A 24,987-nucleotide genomic window follows, 5' to 3' on the forward strand; every position below is an offset into this window, starting at 1 on the left:
AGCTCACTGCAACCTCCGCCTCCTGGGTTCAAGCGATTCCCTGCCTCAGCCTCCCAAGTAGCTGGGATTACAGGCCCATGCCATCATGCCTGGCTAATTTCACCATGTTGGCCAGGCTGGTCTTGAACTCCTGACCTCAAGTGATCTGCCTGCCTCAGTATGTTTAGTTTTATAAAAAAAACTGTCAAACTGTTTTCCAGAGTGATTGTACCATTTTAAATCCCAATGGCAATATATAAGTGATCCAGTTTCACTGCATCTTCCCTGGTATATGCTGTTTTCACTATTTTTCAATTTTTGTCATTCTGATAGGTGTGTAGTGATATGTCGTTGTTTTAATTTGCATTTTTCTGCTGATTAATAATGTCGAACGTCTTTTCATGTGCTTACTTATCCTCTGCATATCTTTTTCAGAGAACTGTCTCTTCGTATCTTTTGCCCATGTTCTACTTGGATGGTTTGTATTTTTATTGTTGAGTTTTGAGAGTTCTAAATACTAGTCCTTTGTTGAACATAGGGGTTGCAAATATTTTCTCTCCACCTGTAATTTGTCGTTGCATCCTCTTAAGTTCTTTTACAGAGAAAAAGTATTTAATTTTGATGGAGTCCAGTTTATCAAATTTTTCTTTTCTGAATTGCTCTTGTAGATGATTAAAGCTAAGACATCTTTGCCTATTCCTAGAGTATGAAGATTTCCTCTTATTTTTTATTCTTCAAAATTACATTTTTAGTTTTATATTTAAGTCTATAATCCATTTGGAGATACTTTCTGTATAGGGAGTGAGGTTTAGGTCAAGGTTCATTTTTATGCCCTAGTGTCCAAGTGTTCTAGCACAACTTGTTAAAAAGACTTCTTTTCCTCCATTGATTGAATTTTCTTCCTTTTTCTCATATGTTGGGCATATTCATATGGGTCGATTTCTGGCTTCTCTGTTCTGTTCCATTGATCTATGTGTCTGTCCCTCCACTGATACAACTCTGTCTTGGTTGTATCAGCTATATAGCTATATAGTAAGCCTTCATATCAGGTAGAGTGATTCCTCCCACTTTATTCTTCTTTGTTGAGGTTATTTTAGCTATTCTAGGGCCTATGACTTCCCATATACATTTTAGAATAAGCTCGTCCATGTCTAAAATAATTTTGCTAGGATTTTGATAATAATTGCTTAAACACAAAATAAAACAATTCAGGGAAAACTGACATCTTTACTAGCTGAATCTCCCAATCCATAAATGTGATATGTCTTTCCAATTGTTGAGGTCTTTGATTTCTTTCATCAGCATTTTGTAGTTTTGAGTATGGAAATGCTGTACATGTTGTTATGTCTACATCTTAGTATTGCATTGTCATTGGAGCAATTGCAAATGGCATTGTGTTTTTAATTTTAGTTTCTAAATGCCAAAAGGCATATGAAAAGGTGCTCAACATAATTGATCATCAGAGAAATGCAAACCAAAACTACAACGAGATATCATCTCCCACCAGTTAAAAGGCCTTATATCAAAAGACAAGCAATAAGGAATGCTAACAAGGATGTGGAGAAAAGGGAACGCTTGCGCACTGTTGGTGGGAATGTACAACCACTATGGAGATCGGTTTGAAGGTTTCTCAATAAACTAAAAATTGAACTACAATATGATCTAGCAATCTCATTGCTGGCTATATACCCAAAAGAAAGGAAACCAGTATATCGAAGGGATATCTGCATGTCTATGTTTGTTGCAGCACTGTTCACAATAGCCAAGATTTGGAAGCAACCTAAGTGTTCATCAACAGGTGAATGGATAAAGAATATGTAGTACTTATATACAATGGAGTACTGTTCAGTCATAAAACAGAATGAGATCTGGGCATTTCCAACAACATAGATGGAAATGGAGATCATTATGTTAAGTGAAATAAGCTAGGTGCAGAAAGACAAACATCTCATGTTCTCACTTATCTTTGGGAACTAAAAATCAAAACAATTGAACTCCTGGACATAGAGAGTAGAAGGATGGTTACCAGAGGCTGGGATGGGTAGTGAGGGGTTGCAAGGGAGGTGAGGGTGGTTAAAAAATAGTCAGAAGAATGAATAAGACCTACTATTTGACAGCACAACAGAGTGACTGTAGTAAATAATAACTGTACATTTTAAAATAACTTATAGAGTATAATTGAGTTGTTTGCAACTCAATGGATAAATGCTTGAGGGGATGAATACCCCATTCTTCATGATGTGCTTATTTTACATCGCATGCCTGGATTGAAACATCTCATTTCCCCATAAATATATACACATATGTACGCACAACTTTAAAAAAAAAATAGTTTCCACATATTCGTGGTTTGTATGTAAAAAATGTGATTGATTCTCCTGTGTTGATCTTTTATTTTGCAACCTTGCTGATATCTGTTGACTTTTATTCCACTTATAGTTTCAACAGCTTCTGAATCCTGTTTCCAAACTTGCAGATAATTAGGAGGGAGAGGGATTGCTTTAGGCAGATGCACTTAAGAGCAGTGCAATAGTGACATGAGAGGAAGAGGATACAATGGATACGATTTTATTAGACAGATGTAAAAACCCCAAAAGCACAGAGCTCTGAGGCTCTTTGGCAAAGGGACATACAAATTATACTCCCTCAAAACATCCTTGTATAATTAAGGTTCTTATACAAGGTCATTAAGATTTACCTTGTGTAAGAGTCATTGATGACCTCTTAGGTCATAAAATGAGGTTCTTAATAGACCTAAGAAAAAATGTTCAAGCTATACAAATGTATTTTACCTTAAGAAAAGGAAGCATATATCAAATAATTGTATATACCTATACAAAACAAAGTTTGAATCCAATTCTTGGTCTTTAAGTGAGGTAAATGCCGCTTGGTTGAGCATCCTGAATATCTCATTTCCCAAATGTGCAGTGTGCCTGGATTTTAGAGTGTATGTTCACAGATACACGTGTGCATGTACACACACACACACATGCACACACACAGGTACACATACACATACCTCTCTCCATTGAGGAATTTGGACCAATAGTTGTAAAAGGACTCTTTATTTTTAGATTGGCCAGTAATGAGTGCCCAATGGTAATTATAAATCTATTTCACTAGTATAGATCACAAGTCTTATCTCTACCATGTGTTAGCAGATATATACAGGGGAAACAGCCAAGTCAATGAGAAAAGATCTGATTAAACATGGTCTAGCAAGATAGGCAGGGCATCAGGGATAATTATATGCTGTAATATTAATAAGGGACTGGAGCTTTTAGGATATGTTCTTTAAATATAGGTCATGGTTTTAAATTGCGTACACATCTTTCTGCTGAAACGATTTAAATGTTTGCACACAGTTAATATTGGCTTTTCCCTGTGCACATTTTGAATGTCTTTTCATTGACTTGTGCTCTTCTCTTAAGCTGGTAGAGGAAGTGCGTTTTTCTCTAGGCACATCTATGGTGATGTTATCGTCTTTAGCTCCCCAGAAATCAAAGACTTTTAATCGTTTAAACTTTGCTGGGCTGGATGTCATCTCCAGTGACAATATTAAACAATTGGAAAAAAAGATGTTTATTTGCAATGCTTTCTCTTTACAACTTCCTCTCCAGTTCTTTGATGCAGTACTCTACTACTCATGGTTGTTCTTATACCTCAAAATATAGGAGGCCAGCCAGGTGACAGGATTTTACAGAGTGGAAAGACTGTAATTCATTGCCCCTCCTCAAATCTTCCTACCCATTGGCCAAATCCTGAAATGCCAGCATTACTTTTCTGTATTTATCTTACTCTATCTCTCAGAAACTTTGACAGAGGTAACCACACTCTCCTTCCCAAAACACTCTCCTCTCTAGACTTTCATGACACCATGCTCTCCTGGTTTTCTTCCTATCTGACAGTGTTTCCTCTCTGCTCCTTTGTTATCTCCCCCTTTCCGTGGCTTCTAAAAGTTGGGGTTCCTCAGGGCTTCATTGTGGCCTGCCTTCTCTTCTCCATCTATACTCATTACATAGGTGATCACATTTTGGTTTGTGGCTTTTATACCATTTCTATGCTGATAATTTCCAAATTTATGCCTCTCTAGTACTCCAGACACCTTTATCCAATTGGTTTCTGGACATGTCTTGAGTATCCAGTAAGTATCATCATATGCTCAAAGCATAATTCAGTTGATTCTGACCCCTACTCCTCCCATTGGCCTTGGTCAAATGTATCTGTTCATTACACAATATTTGTCATCTCACTTAATGGCACTACTAAGCACTCAGATGCTTAATACTAAAACCCAAGAATCATCCTTGATTTCTGTTTTCCTCTCACAATTCACACGCAATCCATCATCAAATGCTCTCAACTTTACTTCTGAAGGTATATCCCACGTGTCTACTTTTCTCAATCTCTCCTGTTACCAATCTAGTTCAAGTTACCATCATTGCTCACCTGAGTTATTATAATAGTCTCCTTAATGCTTTTCCCAATTCCTCTCTCGCCCTCTTCCACAACCAGCCCCAGGACTAATCCTTTACAAATATTAATCAATCCATGCTTAAACTCATTTAGTGGGTGCAGGAACCACTTCTCTTATCTTAACTCCATTTGTCTACATTTCTTGCACTGGCTCACTGAGTTCCAGCTGCATTGATTTTCTCTCTATATCATCTCATCCCTAGCATCACCTTTCTGGGGGAGTTTCCTCAACCCACACCCTATCTAAAATAGTTCTTAAACCTGCTACTCTGGTCACTCTATCCCATTACCCTATTTTATTTTCTTCTTTGGACTTATGACTATCTGAAAATGCTTACCTTTGTTTCAGGCTGAAAAATTTGTTTCAAAATGGATGTGATAAATTAATGGATTGCAAATTTAACCATGTATTTTTGAGCAGGAAGCTTTCTTTGACATGCCAGTTTCACTACTTGGAGATTCCATCCATGCTCATGGTCAACTGTGTAGATAGATTTCAGTAATGGCTTATGAATTTTGTTTTCTAGTGGCATTGTTTTTTTTTCAAATTAAATCTTCTGTGGAACCCCAATATATCACACAGATAAAAATAAAATTGCTCTGGTGAAGCGGGAGATAGAGTGGGATCCTGAGCTGCCCAGTCAGTCCTTCTCTTTAAAACTCCTCCAGAGGCCCCTAAGACTCACCATGGAATCCTGGGGCTCTGAAGCACAGCTTGAGCCACTGGATTGGAGGTTTAATAGAATGGAATGCAGGACTCTACTGCACGCAACACTGGGCCCTAGTGTTCTAGCTTATGCTCATTCTAAATATATATTTAACAGTAGTAATGGACACCAGAGACCCTATATAAATTGACCCCATTGAGTTGCATGGCCTGAGAACATGTCCCATTTTGATAGATATTAGACCAGGGCATTGTTCAATTTGCTAAGAATAGGGACTTGTGGCATTGAGACCAAAGGTTAAATCAAAGCATCTACTGCAAAGCCAGGGGAAATTACCCTTGAGACTAATGGATGATGCTATGATTTCAAACTGCTATTAGCTGAAAAGGAGTTCAGTGGAGAAGGTTGGCCAATAATTGTTTGTGTAGAGAAGATGTTCATGTTCCTCTGTTTTTTAATAAATCACTGATGCTTAGACAGATGATGACTTCTGTGGTGCTGGGAAATAGGTCCTACCAGGAGTAACCAGTTCACAAGACATGTTTGATCTAAAAGGCCTCACCATCATTATTCAAACTCAGTCATTTCTGCTTTCAGAATCATGTCCCTGTAAGAGTGCGTAGTTCTGAGGCCAAGTTCTCAGACTGGTCATAGTTTATCTGTATTGTTTTAGTAATTGGTTCATAAAATAAGATCCCTGAGCTCTTTGCTAAGATTGTTTCCAGGAACTAGGATAGTATTCAATAGAAAGGGCCATTTGGAGAGACTGAAAAAGTCAATATAGCGATCATCTATGGCCTCAATTAAGCTGGCATTCTAATCAAGGAAGAAAGTCAGCTTCAATATCTGTCTTACTAGTTAGATGAGGGAACCTTTTAAACTGCTTAAAAAACAGGTCAAACTATCAGAAATTCTAGGTGTGTATGTAAAGACACAGCTATAATTACTCTAGCCTGTTTTCAGGTCAGGGACTGACCTGAGGAGCATAGTTCAACTGCATTCAGAAGTCCTTGGGAGAAAGGGCTATTTTTTGGTCTGTTTCAAGAACCTGCTCTCCCTCTCCCTCTCCCTCTCCCTCTCCCTCTCCCCTTTCCACGGGCTCCCTCTCCCTCTCCCCTTTCCATGGTCTCCCTCTCATGCCGAGCCAAAGCTGGACTGTGCTGCTGCCATCTCGGCTCACTGCAACCTCCCTGCCTGATTCTCCTGCCTCAGCCTGCCCAGTGCCTGCGATTGCAGGCGCGCGCCACCACGCCTGACTGGTTTTCATATTTTTTTGGTGGAGACGGGGTTTCGCTGTGTTGGCCGGGCTGGTCTCCAGCTCCTAACCGCGAGTGATCTGCCAGCCTCGGCCTCCCGAGGTGCCGGGATTGCAGACGGAGTCTCGTTAACTCAGTGCTCAATGGTGCCCAGGCTGGAGTGCAGTGGCGTGATCTCGGCTCGCTACAACCTCCACCTCCCAGCCGCCTGCCTTGGCCCCCCAAAGTGCGGAGATTGCAGCCTCTGCCCAGCTGCCACCCCGTCTGGGAAGTGAGGAGCGTCTCTGCCTGGCCGCCCATCGTCTGGGATGTGAGGAGCCCCTCTGCCTGGCTGCCCAGTCTGGAAAGTGAGGAGCATCTCTGCCCGGCCGCCATCCCACCTGGGAAGTGAGGAGTGCCTCTTCCCAGCCGCCATCCCATCTAGGAAGTGAGGAGCGTCTCTGCCCTGCTGCCCATCATCTGAGATGTGGGGAGCACCTCTGCCCCGCCGCCCCATCTGGGATGTGAGGAGTGCCTCGGCCCGGCCGCGACCCCGTCTGGGAAGTGAGGAGCGTCTCCACCCGGCAGCCACCCCATCTGGGAGGGAGGTGGGGGTCAGCCCCCACCAGGCCAGCCCCCAGTCCGGGAGGGAGGTGGGGGGTCAGCCCCCCGCCCGGCCAGCCGCCCCGTCCGGGAGGGAGGTGGGGGGTCAGCCCCCCGCCCGGCCAGCTGCCCCGTCCGGGAGGGAGGTGGGGGGTCAGCCCCCCGCCCGGCCAGCCGCCCCGTCCGGGAGGGCGGTGGGGGGCTCAGCCCCCCGCCTGGTCAGCCGCCCCGTCCGGGAGGGAGGTGGGGGCTCAGACCCCCGCCTGGTCAGCCGCCCCGTCCGGGAGGGAGGTGGGGGGTCAGCCCCCCGCCCGGCCAGCTGCCCCGTCCGGGAGGTGAGGGGCGCCTCTGCCCGGCTGCCCCTACTGGGAAGTGAGGAGCCCCTCTGCCCGGCCAGCCGCCCCGTCCGGGAGGGAGGTGGGGGGTCAGCCCCCTGCCCGGCCAGCCGCCCCATCCGGGAGGTGAGGGGCGCCTCTGCCCGGCCGCCCCCACTGGGAAGTGAGGAGCCCCTCTGCCTGGCCACCACCCCGTCTAGGAGGTGTACCCAACAGCTCATTGAGAACGGGCCATGATGACAATGGCGGTTTTGTGGAATAGAAAAGGGGGCAAGGTGGGGAAAGATTGAGAAATCGGAAGGTTGCTGTGTCTGTGTAGAAAGAAGTAGATATGGGAGACTTTTCATTTTGTTCTGTACTAAGAAAAATTCTTCTGCCTTGGGATCCTGTTGATCTATGACCTTACCCCCAACCCTGTGCTCTCTGAAACATGTGCTGTGTCCACTCAGGGTTAAATGGATTAAGGGCGGTGCAAGATGTGCTTTGTTAACCAGATGCTTGAAGGCAGCATGCTCGTTAAGAGTCATCACCACTCCCTAATCTCAAGTACCCAGGGACACAAACACTCTGCCTAGGAAAACCAGAGACCTTTGTTCACTTGTTTGTCTGCTGAACTTCCCTCCACTACTGTCCTATGACCCTGCCAAATCCCCCTCTGCGAGAAACACCCAAGAATGATCAATAAAAAAAAAAAAAATTAAATTAAAAAAAAAAAAAAAAAGAACCTTACAGGTGTGGAATGCAGCCAAGCTCCAATGTGGTATCACAGCTGAAGGACTGTACTTTGTTCTGTCCACACTCTAAAACCTTTGTTATCTGCTGCTGGCAAACTGGGCACTCAGCAGTGGCCATAGCCAGGTCAGCCTTTGTGGGTGGAAGTCCATGTTACTGAGCCCATGCTTAACCTCCATCCCTGCCACCATGGCCACTTTGTTCATGGGCCTATTGGACGATGACAGGAATGGCTGGGGAAAGACTGAGTGGTGTCCATAGAATAAGTCATCCTATCCACTTGATTATTAAAATCCTCCTCTGCTGAGGTCATCCGTTGGTGAGCACTCACATAGGATACAAATATCTTCACAGTTTTTGACCACTCAGAGAGGTCCATCCACATACCTCTTCCTCAAATTTCTTTGTCACCAATTTTCCAATCATGCTTCTTCTGAGTCCCTGACCATCCAGCCAAACCATTGGCTACAGCCCATGAATCAGTATATAATTGCACATCTGGCCATTTCTCCTTCCATGCAAAGTGCAAAACAAGGTGCACTGCTCAGAGTTCTGCCAACTGGGAAGATTTCCCTACACCGCTGTCCTTCAGGGATGTCCTAGAAAGGGGCTGTAGTGCTGCAGCTGTCCACTTTCGGGTGGACCCTTCAAGTCATGCAGAACCATCTGTGAACCAGGCCCTAGTCTTCTTTTCCTCTGTTAACTGATCATAGGGAATGCCCCATGAGGCCATCGTTGCAGGCTGGGGAAGAGAAGGCAGGGTGGCAGGAGTGGAGACGATGGGCATTTGAGCCACTTCCTCGTGTAACTTACTTGTGCCTTCAGGACCTGCTCAAGGCCGATCACGTATATACCACTTCCATTTGACGATGGAATGCTGCTGGACCCGTGACCCACTTTATGGCTAGCTGGCTCAGAAAGCACCTAGTTTATGACAGGCAGTTCAGGTTGCATGGTGACTTGATGACCCATAGCCAAATGTTCAGTTTCCACCAAAGCCCAGTAACAGGCCAAGAGCTGTTTTGCAAAAGGAGAGTAGTTATCTGCAGAAGATGGCAGGTCCTTGCTCCAAAATCCTAGAAGCCTCCGCTTTGATTCACCTATGGGGGCCTGACGGAGGCTCCAAACAGTATCCCTATCTGCCACTGACACCCCCAACACCATTGGATCTGCTGGGTCATATGGTCCAAGTGGCAGAGCAGCTTGCACAGCAGCCTGGACCTGTTGCAGAGCCTTCTCCTGTTCTGGACCCCACTCGACACTGGCAGCCTTTCAATCCAATCAATCCAATTGGATTGCATCCTTCAGTGCAATCAAGTTGACACTCAGCATTAACCATCAAACCCAGCCTTCTTAAATACTTTCTCATTGCCTTACCTGAGAACCACTTTAGGATAGTGGTTAATAATGTGATGTTTAAAGTCAGACAGACCTGCATTATAATCTCAGTTCTGTCACTTACAAAGTCTGTGATTATGGGGCAAGTTATTTACCGCTCTGTACTTCAGCTTCCTCACGTACAAAATGAGAATAGTAATAGCACCTTCTTTACAGTGTTGTTGTTAAGATTAAGTAACTGAATAAATGGAAAAAAAAAACACATGGCATAGTGCCATGGCAGGTTCTGTATGACTTTAGCCATAAGAACATTGAAAATATTGATATACAGAGCTAATATTTGAGTTTCTTGTACATTAGCACATTTTCATTATATCATGCAAAATTCAGGTTGATTACTTTCCTCCAGATCAGAAATCCCTGGATCTTGTCATCTCAGATTCAAGCTGATCCCTCCTAAGCCTGTGGGTACTCCACAAAGACAGCAACACAAACCAGTTAATCCAGTCAGTTGATTTGCATTTTGTAAAGTCCCAGCTGAAATTTTCAGATGGGTTTTAGGGCATCCCGTCCAAGGGAAAAAAGGGGTCTTGTTAGCAGGCCTTAGATTTTTTTAGCTCTTGTGAGAACTTAAGAAAAAATGTTTGCCTTTTAGCCTGGATTTTACAAAGTCCCAGAGAACATCAAGTTTTCCCCAAAGGAGAGTGATTTTTCCACGAGAACTGTCTCCACTATAACATAAGATATGTGTTTATTCTTCACCAATAGAATCCAGTAATAGGAATGGCAAGAACAGAAGGAAGCTATTCGTTCAAAACAGTTGGTTTATGTGTTCTAAAACTCTCTGTATAAAAGAATAGTAAAGCAGTGGAGCTGAGACTTCGCCCCCTTCAGAAAATGACACCACATGGAATGCTGAATACATCTCTCTCTGCATGAGATGATATTAGTGGCCTAGAAATAGAACTTGGTAAAATGAAGCTCACAGTCATAAATAGACAACTGAAGGCTTGGAAATGCAGGGAGGGGATTTAATCAGAAAAATGTTCATTTAATTTTAACGGTTTTTCATAGCAGAGCCACTGAGGAGCTTAGAAAGAGGACTAATTAAAACAAGAGGACAGAGGGTAAAATAGATGACTCTGTACCAAGACTGCTGAAATGCAGATGAGTGTATTGACATATCTGATTTTCAAGAAAGTTGTGGGTTTGCTTGTGTGAACCATAATTTTAATGCCTGCCCTATGTGGTAGGATGCTTTGTTAGAATGTGTATTCGAACATTTGCAACAATGCTGCCTAGAATTGGACCATGAGCGTGGCAAACAGAGTAAGATGGTATTTAATATATTGTCTTAAGGAGCTCTGCCTGTTGTTGCTTTGGCTGCTTTGCACAGCACAGGGAGCCAGGTTTGTTGTGAACTTTACAGATGACTAAACCAGTGTGTTGGCGAAAATTTGGTGCTGGCAGCCCACAATGACTCAACAGTGTAATTGTAGTGGTTAAGAGCACAGGCTCTGGAGTTAGATCTTACCTAGATGTTAGTTCCTCCCTTCCTCTTTGCTTCTCTCTCTCCCACAAGTGTTAATTGAATACTAAGTTATATACAGGCACTGTGCTAGACACGTTGATAGAATGTGGAACAGTAATAGACATGATTCCTGACCCTTTGGGGTTCACAGTTTAGTTGGGGAATGATGAAACAAATAAAATAAATACAAATTGTGGGAATTGCTACGGAAGAAACAAACAGGGTTGGGTGATAGAGGTGAACAGGGAGTGTGTAATCAGACAGCATGGTATCTTTACTACCTACTGACTGTGCAAACTTACCCTTTCTTATCCTAAAATTATCTCACCTGTAAACTAGGGATAACAATAGTATCTTCTTTATAGAATAAGTTTTGTAAAAATTAAAAGTGGGCCGGGCGCGGTGGCTCACGCCTGTAATCCCAGCACTTTGGGAGGTCGAGGCGGGCGGATCACGAGGTCGGGAGATCAAGACCATCCTGGCGAACACGGTGAAACCCCGTCTCTACTAAAAATACAAAAAAATTAGCCGGGCATGGTGGCGGGCGCCTGTAGTCCCAGATGCTCGGGAGGCTGAGGCAGGAGAATGGCGTGAACCCAGGAGGCGGAGCTTGCAGTGAGCCGAGACGCGCCACTGCACTCCAGCCTGGGTGACAGAGCGAGAATCCGTCTCAAAAAAAAAAAAAAAAAAATTAAAAGAAGTGAAGTACATGCAATGCCTAGGTCAGTTCTTAGCACTTAGTACAATCATTGCTACTGCTATTAGGACAAGGCCTAGTGGCCCTAAACCTTCTCTTCTCCAAACAAAACATCCTGGCTTCCCTCAGGCACTTTCCTAAAAAACGCTTTCCTGATCTCTCAATGTTTTGATTGTCTTCCTACCTGACACAAAGGCTGGGATTTTGAGTATTATGTTTACAATCTTATAAACTAGAACTGAAAGAGGACCCATCTGAGGTTCTGAGAGAGGGTTGCTAATGGCAAAGTTGAAATGCAAAGACATTGGCAGGGTGGGCCTGAGGCAAAAAAAGCTAGCAACACAATCAGTGTTTAATATTCCTCTAGTCACCTTTTGATGTCCCTCACTTAATCAGTGGATGTTTTTCTTTCCAAGTTCAACCAAGACTGTCTCTCGCTACTGAAGCCTATTCCCATTGAAGCTGCTATACATAATTACGGTGCTATATAAATGAGTAAGTTAGCTTACAAAGTGGGTTGTAGAGGCTGACTGCCACCCCCGCCCCACCCTGCAATATTGCTTTTAGACACCAAATAACCCTGGAGGAGATATACTTGCCTGTTATGGGAGTAGTAATATTTGTTCTCTTTAATATGTTTTCCCTATGGGAGATTTGATAAGCTCACTTTCGTATCTCTATTCCAAGTTGGGAGGAATAGCCAGTGAAATACATAACAGAATCATCAGTCGCGGCCATGGGGAACAAATGCCTAGGCAGCTACTTGTGGGAAAGAAAAAATATCTGGGAGTTTATGATGGGCCACAAGTTTACTATGTATTATATTTTTAGGAGTCACATAATGTTGTTGGCTCTTCATGATTTAGTTTCTTCTTTGGTAAAATAAGGCCAATAACATTTACTTCACAGGATTATGGGGAAGATTAAATGAGTTAATAAATGGGTGGTGCTTGGAGCAATGCTTTGCCTATTGTAAGCATTCAGGAAGTACCACTATCATAGTATGAGATTAAGCCTATGCTTATCAAAATCTCTGATCCAGATCAAGAAATATGACAAGGTCTGCTATACTTGGCGCTGGCCAGACCACAGTTGAATAGCTGAGTCCAGTGCTTGGTGTCATACGAACATATTTTGTTTTATTTGTACCATTGAGTGTTTTGTTTGTTTGTTTTTACTATTAAGTGAGCTCCAGACTATATGGATTTCACCATTTTTAAAATTGTGGTATAATATACATAACATAAAACTTACAGTGTTAACCATTTTTAAGCATACAGTTTAATGGGATTAGGTATATTCCAATTGTTGTATAACCATCATGACCATCCATCGCCAGAAGTTTTTTGTCTTTCCAATCTGAAACTCTGTACCAATTAAACAACTCCCCATGACTTTCTTCCTGAGCCCCTGGCCACCACCGTTTTACTTTCTTTTTTTTTTTTTAAAGTACCACTTCACTGTGATATTTATTCACATAAAAAGAGCTGTATATATTTAATGTATACGACTTAATGAATTTGGGGATAAGTATACACGTGTGAAACCATCACTACAATCTATGCCATAAACTTATTCATCTCCCAAAGTTTCCCCTTGCCCTATTTATTTATTTATATTTTGGGATAAGAACAATTAACATAAGGTCTACCCTCTTAGCAAATTAAGTATAAAATACAGTATTGTTAACTATAGGCACAATGCTGTATAGTAGATCTCTAGGATGTATTTATCTTGTGTAACTAAAACTTTGTGCTCTAATACCACTCAGTTTCCCCCTCAGCCTCTAGAAACTGCCATTCTACTCTCTTTCTCTATGAATTTAACTATTTTGGATTCCTCCTATAAGTGGTGTCGTATTATTTGTCTTTTTGTGTCTGGATTATTTTTCTTAGCACAATGTTCTCCAGGTTCATCTGCCTTGTCACAAATGGCAGGATCTCCTTCTTCTGTAAAGCTGAATAATGCCTCATTACATTCATATTCCACATTTCATTTATCCATTCATTTGCACATGGAAATTTAGGGTTGCTCTCATGTCTTGGCTATTAGGAATAATGCTGCAGTGAATATGAGCAGGCAGATATCTTTTCAGATCCCAGATCCTGATTTCAATTCTTTTGGACATATAGACAGAAGTGAGATTGCTGGATCATATGGTAGTTCTATTTTTAAATTTTTGAGGAACCTCTATACTGTTTTCTATAGTGGTTGCATCAATTTACATTTCTACCAACAGAATATAAGGCTTCTCTTTTCTCTACATCTTTGCTAACACTTGTTTTTTGTTTTGTTTTGTTTTGTTCATAATAGCCATTCTAACAACATGAGGTGATATCTGATTGTGGTTTTGATTTGCATTTCCCTGATGATTAGTGTTTTTTTTGTTTGTTTGTTTTGTTTTTTTTTGTGAGACGGAGTCTCTCTCTGTTGCCCAGGCTGGAGTGCAGTGGTGCGATCTTGGCTCACTGCAAACTCCGCCTCCCACGTTCATGCCATTCTCCTGCCTCAGCCTCCCGAGTAGCTGGGACTACAGGCACCCACCACCATACCCGGCTAATTTTTTGTATTTTTAGTAGAGACGAGGTTTCACCATGTTAGCCAGGATGGTCTCAATCTCCTGACCTTCTGATCCACCCACCTCGGCCTCCCAAAGTGCTGGGATTACAGGCGTCAGCCACTGTGCCCAGCTGATTAGTGATTTTTAAAAGATTATTTATTTATTTATTTTTATATTATTCGATATATAACAGTTGTGCATATTTGGGGGGTTCATGTGTCATGTTGATACCTGTATACAATGTTTAGTGATCAAATCAGGGTAATTGGGATATCTATAACCTCAAACATTATCTTTTCTTTGTGTTGGGCACATCACAATTCTTCTCTTCTAGCTATTTTGAAATCTATAATAATTGTTATTAGCAATAATTTCCTTACTGCACTATTTCGAGTACCTTTTCACATACCTGTTGACAATTTGCATATCTTCTTTTGAGAAATGCCTATTCAGTTCCTTTGCCCATTTTTCATATGATTATCTGTGTTTATTTACTATTGAGTTGTGGGAGTTCCTTACATATTTTGGATATTAACTCTTTATTATCAATTTGACTATTCTAGATATTTCATATAAGTGGAGTCACACAATATATGTCCTTTTTAGTTTGTCTTATTTCACTCAGTGCTGTCTTCAAGGTTCATCCATATTGTAGCATGTGTCAGAATTTCATTCTTTTTTAAGGCTGAATAATATTCCATTGTATGTCTATACCATACTTTGGTTATCCACTCATCTGTTGATAGATATTTGGGATGTTTCTTCCTTTTGGCTATTGTGAATTAAACTAATATGAACATGGATGTACCAATACCTGTTCAAGCCCTACTTTCAGTGCTTTTTGGTATATCTCCAGAAGTGATATTGCTGCATCATATGGTAATTCTAAGCTTAGTTTTTTTAAGAACTGCTCTACCATACTGTTTTCCACGGTGGCTGCACCATTTTACATTCCTATCAGCAATGCACAGGGGTTGTAATTTCTCACCACTGAGTATTTTTTAAAGGTTTTCAAATTAGTTGCCAACATATAAAAATCAGGGGGTTGCACGTTGTATCTGTCAAATGTTTTCCTTTATGTCAAGGGATGGGGAGAGGGAATGGTATTTTCTTTCATTGTATAAATAAATAATCTTTAAAAATTATAGCTTCAGAAGGAAGCATCAACACCAAGGAGTAGAGGTTCCAGCTAGGTCAATCCAGACTCAGTTTGAAACACCTACTGCCTTGCAAAGTAAAATTTCCCGTAACCGTTTGGAGCTCTGTCTGTCAGGGACAATGCAGAGGAGAGCTGAGTGGAAGTTTGAAGTAGAACTCTTTGGCCTCTCAAAATCAATTATTCCACCAAAGTAAACACTAACACTACCATTAAATAGAAGTGTGGTTTTCATAAATGTTTTAGAATATCACTAATTTATAATCACCATACTCCTAACCATGGAATACGTGTATTTTAATAGTTGTCATAGCCATAAACCCCAATAGTGAAGCTATCTTTAAAGAAAGGATGTTTGGGGATTAACATCTGGGCACTGGAGGACTATTTTGCCCACCCTAGCCTGTTACCTACTAATAGTTTGTCCATGAATTCTAGTTGCAGGAACTTATATAAAAACTACTTTAAAATTCTGGGTTACATTTGGGGTCTGTAGCCTTTTCTTCTACTTTCTTTGCCTCCCTATAAAAAGCTTTCCTACAATGTAGATGGCTCTCCAACTCCCCTCTTTTTAAAGGACTTGTAAATGGTATGATTGGCTTAGAGAGACCTGGAATAGAATTTTCTTCTCAAGCGTGTTTATTTTAGTACAGAGGAAGTAAGAAGTTCTCTCCAGCATCTGTAGGATGAGGAATTGGCTTATTTCCCCCAGTGGTAGTGGAACAGACCATTAAAATCTACCCATATATTGAGGTCAACTTGTTGCTTATTCCAAAGTCTTTGGCTTCTACATACTTAATGAGAAATTTAATCCGACAGTCCTTTGCTAGCTGTGCAAATAGTGAATGATCCATTTTTGACAACAGGGATCATCCAGAACATTATCAGCCCTGAAATCAATGGCTGTCATTAACATTAGAAAAATAGACATTCCTTGGCCAGAGGTTAGCACTGGTTGATGCTACCATAGGTGAAAGGAGATTAGAGAATGAGAGGGGAGAACAGATACAAAGTTCTCATTACTTCTGATTGGAGGGAAGGAAGCTGGGCAATGTGAGCAGAAATGCCACAAGAGGGACAGAGCCTTCTTGTCCTCTTAACTTCCTATAGGGTTCTGAAATAGTGACATAGGCAGTGTCCTGAGTGTTCTAAAAATTAAGAGCTTTGAGAATGCCCCAAATCAACTGGGCACATGAAGAGAGTTGGTGGTGATCAGAGGAGGCATTACACTTTATGAAAGGAAGATTCTGCCTTTTCCATTGCAAGTGGCTTATTGTCAACAGCACTAGCAACTTCTTTTCTTTTCTTGCTAATTCCTAATGGGGAGTAGAATCCAGTTTTAAGAACATGAACTCCAGAAATCACCTGGGCTCCAGTGTCAACTCTGCCAATTACTTTCTGTATGCTCTCACTCAATTCATTGATCTCCTTGGATTTTAATTTAGTCGTTTCTTAGTGGTGGGGGAGTCATAACAGGAGATCACATGAGATTGTCGTGAGTAGTAAATGTGATGATGTACATAATAAACAATCAAATGTTGGGTAAGGAGAAAAGAATATGTCAGTAATATTTTCTGCCAATAGCATATGCACAATAAATATGTAATTGTTCTGCTTAACATAGAGTTGGCCTTAAAGGATCCTAGGTGGTGTAATTCGAATGGTTGAGCAGAGCCCCTGAATGAAATATTTCCCTCATTCTCTATCATGGTGTCTGAAATTTCATTAAGACTTAATTCTCTTTTCTACAGGAGACTTTCTAGTTTTTAGGAGTACCTTGCAAAAATGGAAATCAAAAATATAAAAAAAGAACCTCTGGGAAAAGGAATACTGTAAGCCATCACTAGACATTTAATCAACTAAACAACAAATCTTATTGAGAGTTAGTTGACAACCAAAAGAAACAAGCTCTTTGGGAACAAAGTCTAAGCAGGTATAGGAAGAGTCAGGGTACCTGGAATGGGGCAAGGGAAACAAAAAGGGAAGTAGGGAATATTAAAAGCAATTATTATCAATGGGTTAATTTTGCCTAGTAGCTTGTCAAGAGTTCAGGATACTTCTTAGTAATAGTAGTAACTTTGGTAGGGACAAAAGTGAACAGCAGACTGCATATATGCAATAGGCACAAGCTCTGGCTCTGTGTCATCCCTTCCTTGGCTGAAGTGAACTAAACTCTCATTGTCCTGGTTTCCCTATCTCTGTGATGCTGGCCTCCATCAGGTCTTCTACCAAACTGTCAACTAATCATGACATGTGTTGTTAACTGGTGCCAAAGTTAAGAGCCAGTTTGTGATTAGGTTGCCTCATGCCCTTTCTCCATAGGCTCTCTCCTTGAAAACACTATTGTCCTTTATTTGTTTCCCAGTCTTCCATTGTCTGCCCACTGGCAACTGGCATTCCCATTCTGTCTGCACCCAATTTTGAGATCCTTTAGTTAAAGACCAAGTAATTTAAGCCAGTTCTCAGCACATTCTAGCTAGCTGCTGCCCCCTACCATACTCTCATACACAGCTCTAGATGTGGTATGATCACCACTTTCTAGTTCTTTCTAGTTCTTGCCTCTGATTGTGATTCGGGATTTGGTTTTTCAATAGCCCATAAGACTATTGGATATTCTATTGTGTTCTGTTAGATACGAGACTATTAGATATTCTGTCTGCAATTTAAGTAGCTACCACCATGTAGACAAACCTGTGGTTTGAAGACCTGAGTGCCTGGAAATTGCCATAGTTGTGGGTGACTGATTGACTTTGTCCAGGATTTATGTTACTTCTAAGAGAAATTGCATTTTAAACATTTTATCAATAAGTGAGAAAAGAAAGGAATTTGCCTTCTTAAATGCATTTTAGGATTCATATAGGTGATAGAGTTGTTTTGATTTTAAGAAGTAGTCAGAATTGTTCCTGATAGCACAATAGACCCATCTAGCAAATAATAAATGGGACTTGACTTAGGCCTCTTATAATGGTACATGTCTATGTGTTGTGCTGAGGAAGGTTCTAGACCAGTGATCTCCAAAATGGTGATATCTTAACATCATTATAAGAAAATAGTCAGAATGTACTTATATTTAATTCTCAGATTGGCATTGGTGCCCTTATTCAGTATCTATGTCACAGGATCTCATGCCATGCCATCTGAGATTTACAAGGCATCTCAAGGGAATAAGAATTCCAGAAATAGAAACTCATTTATTTGCTTTCAAAACATTGCCATGCATTGAAGTTCACATATGCCCAGATCAGTGTATTTATGAGTATTATTTATTTATTCTTTAAACAGATCCTCAAAAAACGGACATGTGGTTTAATAAATATTTCTTCAAAGCAACTTTGGCTTGAAGATCATGCTAATAATGTTAGCACAAACAAATATCACTAAAATGGCAGAGCTAACACCTCTCCTCTTTCAGGTATGAGCTTTTCATCAGCTATTGATTTATTGGGTAAAAACAGTTGTGATTTAAATAGTTTAGAAAAGCTGTCATTCAAAAACAAAGCAAAACAAACCAAAATTATCAAGGAGACTATCTGAAAAAATGATGTCCATTACCATTAGTGATCATCTCTCATCCTAGTGAATATTTTGCCTTGAGATATTAGTGAATCACAACAAAACATGTACATTGTTTATAGATAAGTAATTTTACATATATTTGGATATATTCTCAAATTTTTTTTGTAATGTGGTACATGATTAAAAAAACTGGAGATCACTGGTCTAGAGCCTCTGCCCCTTATACTGGGCCTGGCTCTGGTTAGACACTTGGAGCCCTAATCTAATAATTGCTTAAGATAGAAAAACCTTTCTTTCTCCACGCCTCGCTTTCTGTTCTTTAGGCTTGATTAACCTCACCTTCTCCTCCTCTGGGTGTTTCCCTAGTTGTTTAGATCCAGATCCAAATCATGCCAGTATTCCTATTCTCACCTCTATATAATCAGTTATGCTTATTCATTAAAAGTTCTCATAAAAGTTTTAAAGCCTGGCTTTTGACACTAATATATCTCTTCAAAGGGACTCTGCCCCTTTTTCCTAGAACACAATTGGGCTTTAAAATAATCCTATAAAATAATGACTTATTTAAGAATAAGGTCAAATTATTTTGCTAGTCTAAATTGTATTTCCTGAATTGAAAAATATATTTGTTCTTTTGGGCTCACAATATATATATATTTTTAAAAAGGACTACAGTAAAGTTGAATTCCACTCAAATTGAGTCAAAAATAACACTATTAACTACCCAAGTAAAAGCAGCTAGGATGCAGGGCACCAAGTCCCAAGGCTGCACACAGCAGGGGGCCCTGGGCCCAGCCCATGAAACCATTTTTCCCTCCCAAGCCTCTGGGCAAGTGATGGGAGTGGCTGCTGCCAATATCTCTGACGTGCCCCGGAGACATTTTCCCCACTATCCTGGCAATTAACATTTGGCTCCTGGTTACTTATACAAATTTCTGCAGCAGGCTTGAATTTCTTTCCAGAAAATGGGTTGTTTTGTTCTATTGCATTGTCAGGCTGCAAGTTTTCCAAACTTTTAAGATCTGCTTTCCTTTTAAACATAAGTTCCAATTTCAGATAATCTCTCTCAAGTTCAAAGTTCCACAGATCTGTAGGGCAGGGGCAAAATGCTTCCAGTCTCTTTGCTAAAGCATAGCAAGAGTGACCTTTACTCTAGTTCCCAACAAGTTCCTCATCTCCATCTGAGATCGCCTCAGCCTAGACTTCATTGTCAATATCACTATCAGCATTTTGGTCAAAACCATTCAACAAGTCTCTAGGAAGTTCCAAACTTTCCCACATCTTCCAGTCTTCTTCTGAGCCCTCCAAACTGTTCCAACCTCTGCCTGTTATCCAGTTCCAAAGTTGCTTCCACATTTTCAAGTATCTTTATAGCAATACCCTACTCTCAGTACCAATTTTCTTTATTAGTCCATTCTCACACTGATATAAAGAACTGCCTGAGACTGGGTAATTTATAAAGAAAAGAGGTTTAATTGACTCACAGTTCTGCATGGCTGGGGAGGCCTCAGGAAACTTACAATTATGGCGATAGGGAAAGCACACACATCTTACATGGTGCCAGGTGAGAGACAGCATGCAAGAGCAGGGAAAATTACCTTATAAAACCATCAGATCTTGTGAGAACTCACTCACTATCATAAGAACAGCATGAGGGAAACTGCCCACATGATCCAATCATCTCTCACCGAGTCTCTCCCTCAACACCTGGGGATTACAATTCAAGATGCAATTTAGGTGGGGACACAAAGCCTAACTTTATCATAACTGAACAGTTCAGGGAGGTATTTGGTATCAGCATCAAGGTGCTCCAGCCAGGTCATGAGGAACCTGTCTCTATCTCTTGGTTCTTTCACTATGTTGGTGTTGTTCTCAGCCAAGCTCTTTCCAAATGATAGGAAAGATGGGCACCAACAGCGCTAGGCTTGAATCCTGCCACCTTAGCAACCCTAGAAGGAAAATACTTTCTTTACCAATAATTTTAGTTTATAGCTTGAGGGTCATTCTTATTGACCAAGCCTGGGTCATCTGCCTTTCTGTGGAATCAGAGGGATGGCTTCAGTCTCATGTAAACCATGTAAACTGAGAATGATGGAGACGTTGTTTTCTGAAGGAAATTCAGGGTGTTATTACCAAAGGAAGGGGTAAGGGACTAACAAACACAAATATTTAGCTTCCTTATTGTGGCATCGCATAGGCTGAATGACTCCTTTTGGGTTGGTCAATTACTTTCATTGTTTGGATGGTCTTGTTACCTGTGAGCTTCCTAGCTTTTGTTAAAAATAGGGACTTGCCCTTCTTGTTTTCACTGTGTTGTAGACAACAGAATTGAATGCGAAATAATAAAAGATCTTGAGTTCATTCTCAGGTTCATTTTGTGCCCCTCATTCTCTCACCTTATACACAATAAATATTCTCTCAGTATGAAGGGTAAGTTCTATGATATCACTGTGAGAAGAGTATAGCGTCATGAAGAGCTAAGGACAATTATTTTCTTGAATATATGGAGGCCCACTAGACCCACAAGATCTAGTCATGACCAGAAAAACAGTTGATGGGAAGACAATTCTCTCCATGTGTTATCTTGGAGACTAGAACTAAAATTTTTACCACCTCTTCAGAAATCTCCTATCTATTTTCTACCCTACTTATTACAGTGAGTCTTCATGCAATGGGGGACAGGATATACATTCTAAAGTCTGGAAGATCAAATAGGATTATGGACTTGTGGAATCAGGGATAGGTCCAGCTCCAGTACCCACAGCCAGTGGAGCACACTTTTCATATCTTCTGCAATAGTAAAGATATTCCTAGCTGGGCACTCTGGCTCATGCCTGTAATCCACAAATCTTGGAAGGGCTGAGGAGGCTGAGGCAGGAGGATCTCTTGAGCACAGAAGTTCAACCAGCCTAGGCAACATAGTGAGACCTCATCTCTACTAAAAATTGAAAAAAAAAATAGCTGGGTGTGGTGATTCATGTCTGTGATCCTAGCTGCTCAGGAGGCTGAGGCAGGAGGATCACTTGGGCCCAGGGAGTTGAGGATACAGTGAGCTGTGATCATGCCACTGGACTCCAGCCTGGAAAACAGAGCAAGACCGTGACTTAAGAAAGAAAAAAAAAAGATATTCCTGTCATTCGTAAGGATCCAGTCAAGGAAATGCCGAATGGGGCTGATGCCATGTAGTTGGCAAGAAGATCCCCTGCCCCTGGTGTACTGCTGACAACTGTCTTGTTGCCAGTGAAAGAAGTGTGGGTGAGGGAAGGGAAATCATTACCAATGGTTTCACCTTCATTTAGATCAGATTGAACATGTTATGATACAAATGTTAATGTATCATGGAAACAGAGTTATTGACAATTCTCAGCAGTGGCTGAAGCGTGCACAGGATGCTGAACAATTTTCCTTTGGCTGACATTTTGCAAATAGTTTGAACTGGGGAAGAGAAAGAGGAAGAAGGGCCAGGAGATCATATTATCATCACAGAGATTGTTTCATGCCTGTTCAAGCTGTCACTAGTTAATTGTATTCAGCTCTTGTCACCATTGGTAAAGGAGGGCAACTGGAATTATAAATACGAAAATTTCAAGCTTTTTAATTCATTTGTAACCAAAGATCAATTGACTGACACAACTGGGCTTGCATTTTAAATAGCTTTTTGGCATCCTTCCACCACCTAATACAATACAGATAATTCTCTGACAACGTGCCAGAGATAATGCAATTATCACTAAGTTTCTTTAGACATGTTTTGTATTATCTATTTAAAAGAATCCTATTTCCTTGATGTAATCTAATCTATCTTGGATCTCACTATCCTAAATGAGACAGATAGTTTAAAGACAAAAGGATAAACTGAGGATGGGCTAAGGTACTTGTTACGTCTGCCTCCACTGTGAGACAGCTCTTCCGTGTAATCTAGGTCGCTAAGGAGGCCACAGCCCCCAGCTCTACATTCCCATGCCCCTAGGGACATCTGTGGTAGCTTCAGGCTATTTCTATGGATGTTTCCAATTATTATACTCATAGGAAGAGATCTTGAAAGGAGATTTAGTTCATTTTCCTCCCTGTAAGAGGGACTCCACTGGACAGCAGACCCTGTCCCATGTTAAAAACTCTATATGAGAGAGGTTATCTACTGCCCCCACCCAATAATTCATAGCAATATTCGTTACCTTTTTCTCTCATGAAGTTCCTCCTTATATCTGACCTAAATTACAGATAATGTAACCTAGTGCTCATTTTTCCTCAATGGAGATTTAATACTATCTTCCTTTTCATGTAGTGATGCCTTGTGATTCCTGGAAACCACGATCAACTCACTCTTTGGTCTCTCCTGGTCAAACGGTTCAATTTCCTTTATTTTTTCCTTTGAGGTCTCAGTATTGAATATCTGTTAACCAGTTAGTTATCTGCTCTCCTTGGCCTTTCCTGAATCTCTGCATGCTTCAAATTTATGGAGCCCATAATTGGTCCTTATTGTCACAGTTGGAAGAGATGCAGACTGAGACTGCTGGGCGGTCAGAAGCAGTCAGTCTGACTAAGAATTATACCAGTAGAGACATGGCCTGCAAAGTGAAATAGCACAGCTTCATATTTTGGACAACACTACATGAGCTTGGAGAATTGCATTTTTGCGTTATGAATAATAAAATTAATCACAGACCTTCCGGATACATTTATTTATTTATTTATTTATTTATTTATTTATTTATTTATGAGACTGAGTCTTACTCTGTCACCCAGGCTGGAGTGCAGTGGCACTGTCTTAGCTCACTGCAACCTCCGCCTCCCAGGTTCAAGCGATTCTTGTGCCTCAGCCTCCTGGGTAGCTGGGATTACAGGTATGTGCCACCATGCCTAGCTAATTTTTGTATTTTCAGTAGAGACAGGGTTTTGCCATGCTACCCAGGCTAGTCTCAAACTGGTCTCAAGTGATCTGCCCGCCTCAGCCTCCCAAAGTCCTGGGATTACAGGCGTGAGGCACCAGATCTGGTCTTTCCAGACTCTTTTAGAGAAATACTTCAGGCACCCACAGCAGAGATATGTGTGCTTCCCATTCACTTATACATTATTTCAATGGCAGTCAAGCTCTCACACTGGTCACATGAAACAACTACAACGGTTACCATTCCTGAAAGGTGAAAATTTGTAGGTGGGAGTTCAATGTTGCACTCCCTACCAACTTTATTTTTATGAAGCAGGTGGACACACTCTAACTCAGCCATGAAACAGTGTCTGACCTATAGCTCTCAGGAACATTTTTCTTTCTGACTGGTCAATTATTTATTTCACAAACACAGAAAGTGCTTCCTATGTGCCAGGTACTGTTCTAAATAGTTCACAAATACTAATTTATTTAATCTTCATGACAACCCCAGCAGGTAATTACTAATATTAACTTTATTTTACAGGCAAGAAACATTAAGTCACAGAGTTATTAAATAACTTGCCTGAGGTCACAATACTAATAAGTGGTAGGACAGAAATTGAAACCCAGGCAGTTTGATACCAGAGCTTGCCTGCTTGACTACTACATTTATCTGCCTTTTGACTTTCTTCTGCATTCCACACTCCAAACCTACCTCTTTTTCAGGACTAAACCTTGGTCTCTCCTAAGCTCTTGTTTTTCTAGTAGTTTTCTCTGGCATATTACGTGTGTACATAGTGCAAGATTTGAAGAGGAGGATGGCTAGGTGAAATGGCCCTGCCTAAATGGTAAGCTCTCGTTTACTTAGTGCATTTTGTTCTTGTGCTTTTTGTTGCCAACTTCTTTATAACCCAAGTTTTCGCTCCAGCTGCTTAATCAATTGATTTTCTGATGGTTAAAAAAAGAAAACCTGGTGAGAAACTTGGGCAATTTTGTTAATTTCTCAGATGTCTGTGATTGGCATAGTCTGTGATCCCTGCACTTTGCTCTGCCTCCATTCTCTCCAGTGCCTGTATACTTGAGATGAGACCAAATGAGCCCAGATCATCTCCAACAGAATGATGAGTGGAGGCAGGCTCTTGTTAAAATACAGATTCCTGAGCTGCACTTCTGACTCAATGAATTAGAATTTTAGGAAGGAGACCCAGGAATACACATATTATCAAGCTTCTCTTTAATCATTCTGATGCATACCTAAGTTTAAGGTCCACTGCCCCAAAAAGCTTTGTGA

Source organism: Gorilla gorilla, chromosome X (genome assembly GCF_029281585.2).
Source record: "Gorilla gorilla gorilla isolate KB3781 chromosome X, NHGRI_mGorGor1-v2.1_pri, whole genome shotgun sequence".
In the NCBI taxonomy this organism is placed as follows: domain Eukaryota; kingdom Metazoa; phylum Chordata; class Mammalia; order Primates; family Hominidae; genus Gorilla; species Gorilla gorilla.